Here is a 3,607-nt window from a genome sequence, read left to right as displayed (position 1 = left end):
GGAGGGTCAACATAGTGGACGGGTTTCAGCCAAGCTTCCAGAATAAAGACACATTAGGAAGAAGGACCTGACAATCTTCTTCTTTGGGAGAAAAAAAAAAAGACCAGTGAAAAACTTATGAATAGCAGGGGGACATCAAGACAGTGCCAGAAGATGAACCCTTCAGATTGGAAGGCACTCGAAATATTACTGGGGAAGACCTGCCTCTATAAAATAAAGTCTACCTTAATGACATGAATGGAGTAGAGCTTTTGGGACCTTAATTTGTTAATGTGTCATGACTCAATGAGAAGAAACAGCTACAAATGTCCACTAATATTTGGAACATGTAATGTGTGAGGTATGACCCTAGTAAAATTGGTAATTGTCAAAAATGAAATGGAATGCATAAAGATTGATATCCTAGGCATTAGTGAGCTGCAGTGGACTGGTATTGGCCCTTTTGAACCAGACAATTATATGGTCTTCAATGCTGGGAATGACAAATTGAAGAGGAATGGCATTGCATTCATCTTCGAAAAGAACATTTTCATATCTATACTGAAGTACAGTGCTGTCAGTGATAGGATAGTATCCATATATCAACAAGGAAGACAAGTTAATATGACTGTTATTCAAATTTATGCACCAACCACTAAAGCCAAAAATGAAGAAATTGAAGATTTTTTTTTTTTTTACCATCTTCTGCAGTCTGAAATTGATTAAACATGGAATCAAGATGCATTGACAATTACTGGTGATTAGAATGCAAAAGTTGGAAATGAAGAAGAAGACTCAGTAGTTAGAAAATATGGCCTTGATGACAGAGATGATACTGGAGATCACATGATAGAATTTTGCAAGACCAATAATGTACTCATTGCAAATATATTTTTGCAACAACATAAATGGTGACTACACACTTGGACCTCACTGGATAGTATATACGGGCATCAAATTGCCTACATCTGTGGAAAAAGACACTGGCAAAACTCAACATCATCAGTTAAAACAAGGCCAAGGGTTCAACTATGGGTGGAACAGACCATCATTAATTGCTCACATGCAAGTTCAAGTTGAAGCTGTAGAAAATTCAAACAAGTTCACAAGAGCAAAACCATGACCTTGAATATATCCTACCTGAAGTTAGACACCATATCGAGAATAGATTTGACACATTTTGAACACTAATGACTGAACACAAGATGAGTTGTGGAATGACATTAAAGACATATATTAGGGAAACAAAAGGTCATTAAAAAGACAGGAAAGAAAGAAAAAATCAAAATGGATGTCAGAAGAAACTCTGAAACTTACTCCTGAATGGAGAGTAACTAAAATGAATGGAAGAAATGCTGAAATAAAAGAGGAGAACAGAAAATTTTAAAGGGTCACTGTAGAAGGTAATCTACTTCCATAGTGATACCACCTTGGAAACCCAAGAAGGGGTCGCTATGAGTCAGATCTGACTCCATGGCCGTGGGTTTGTTTTTTTTTTTGGGGGGGTGGTGGGGTGGGGTGGGGTTGGTAAAAGGCAAAGTATTATAATGAAATGTGCAAAGACCTGGAGTTAGAAAATCAAAAGGGAAGAACATACTTGGCATTTTTCAAACTGAAGAAAAAGTTCAAACCTTGAGTTGCAATACTGAAGGATTCTACAGGCAAAATATTGAACTGCACAGGAAGCATGAAAAGAAGATGGAAGGAATACATAGAGTCTGTACCTAAAAGAAATAGTTCATGTTCAACTATTTCAGGAGGTAGCATATGATCAAGAACTAATGGTACTGAAGAAAGAATTTCAAACTACACTGAAGGCAGTAGTGAAAAACAAAACTCCAGGAATTGATGGAGTACCAATTGAGATGTTTCAACAAGCAGATACAACTCTGAAAGTGCTCATGTCTATGCCAAGAAGTTTGGAAGACACATGTTTTGGTTACCTAATGCCACTCTAACAGAAGATACCACAAATGTTTAACAAACAGGAGTTTATTCTCTTACAATTTTGGAGGCTTTAAGTCTGAGTTCAAATTGCCAGACTCTAGGGGTTGGGTAAAACCCCTCAACCTTGGGTTTCAACTCTGCCTTCTGCTCCCGGCCCACTGAAGCTAGAGGCTTTTCTTCACTCAGCTGCTGGCTGCTGAGGTGGACAAACCCAAGATTGACAAGTAAAAAGGCACAGTCCTGAGGTTACCAAATCACATGGCAGGCCATTGATTCAAGTCCATTGGAAATCCCCGGATTGGCAGAGTATGGCAGACTGCTGAACAATGACTTGGCTACATGCAGGGATCAAGCATGCCATAAGCTAGAGACCATTCCCAAAGCTGTTTCTTATATATGGGAAGCAGACCACATCCCTAAAGCAGCTACTCAGCTCCTTGTAGTAGATCCCACCATGAAGTTGATTGCCAGTCTTATCATGGGGAATAAGTACAACCAGCTGCCTAGCCATTCAACCAGGCCCAGACAAGTTGACACACAACCTTAACTACCACAACACCTACCTGACCAACTGACTGTAAGAGATTCACATTTGTGCCCATTCCAAAGAAAGGTGATCCAAAAGAATGTGGACATTTTTTAACAATATTAAATGTAAGTAAAATTTTGCTGAAGATCATTCAGAAATAGTTGCAGCACTACAGTTACAGAGAACTGCTAGAAATTCAAGCTGGATTCAGAAAAGGACTCAGAAAACGGGATCATTTGTGTTTGTATGGAACCTGTGTATAGACCAAGAGGCAGTCATTCCAACAGAACAAGGGATACTGTATGGTTTAAACTCAGGATAGGTGTATGTCAGGGTTGTATCCTTTCACCATATTTTTCAATCTGTATGCTGAGCAAATACTAGAAGCTGGACTATATGGAGAAGAATGTGGCTTCATGATTGGAGAAAGACTCACTAACAACCTTACTTGCTAAAAGTGAAGATGACTTGAAGCACTTACTGATGAAAATCAAAGACTACATACTGATAAAGATCAAAGACTACAATCTTCAGTATGGATTACCCCTCAACATAAAGAAAACAAAAATCCTCACAACTGGACCAATAAGCAACATTTTGATGAACAGAGAAAAGATTGAACTTGTCAATGAGTTCATTTAGCTTGGATGCACAATCAACACCCATGGAAGCAGCAGTCAAATCGTGACATATTGCATTGAACAAATCTGCTGCAGAAGACTGCCTTAAAGGGTTAAAGAAGTCATTTTGAGGACTAAAGTGTGCCTGACCCAAGCCATGGTGTTTTCAGACCCCTCATATGTAAGTGAAAGCTGACCAATGAATAAGGAAGACCAAAGAAGAATTGATGCCTCTGAATCATGCTATTGGCAAAGAATAATAAATATACCATGGACTTCCAGAAGAACAAACAAATCTGTTTAGATGAAATACAATCAGAATACTACTTCAAAGCTAGGATGGTAAGACTTTGTCTCATGTACTTTTGACATATTGACCATCTCTGGAGAAGGACATCATGCTTGGTAAAGAGGGTCAGCAAAAAAGGAGGCAGATGGTATTGGTTCAATGACAGATACATAGACCAATGGAATAGAATTGAGAACCCAGATATAGATCCATCGACCTATAGTCAGCTGATCTTTGACAAAG

This window comes from Orycteropus afer, unplaced genomic scaffold (genome assembly GCF_000298275.1).
Source record: "Orycteropus afer afer isolate SDZICR_OR568_19922 unplaced genomic scaffold, OryAfe1.0 scaffold00399, whole genome shotgun sequence".
Lineage (NCBI taxonomy): Eukaryota > Metazoa > Chordata > Mammalia > Tubulidentata > Orycteropodidae > Orycteropus > Orycteropus afer.
Note: the sequence above shows the minus strand (reverse complement) of the source record.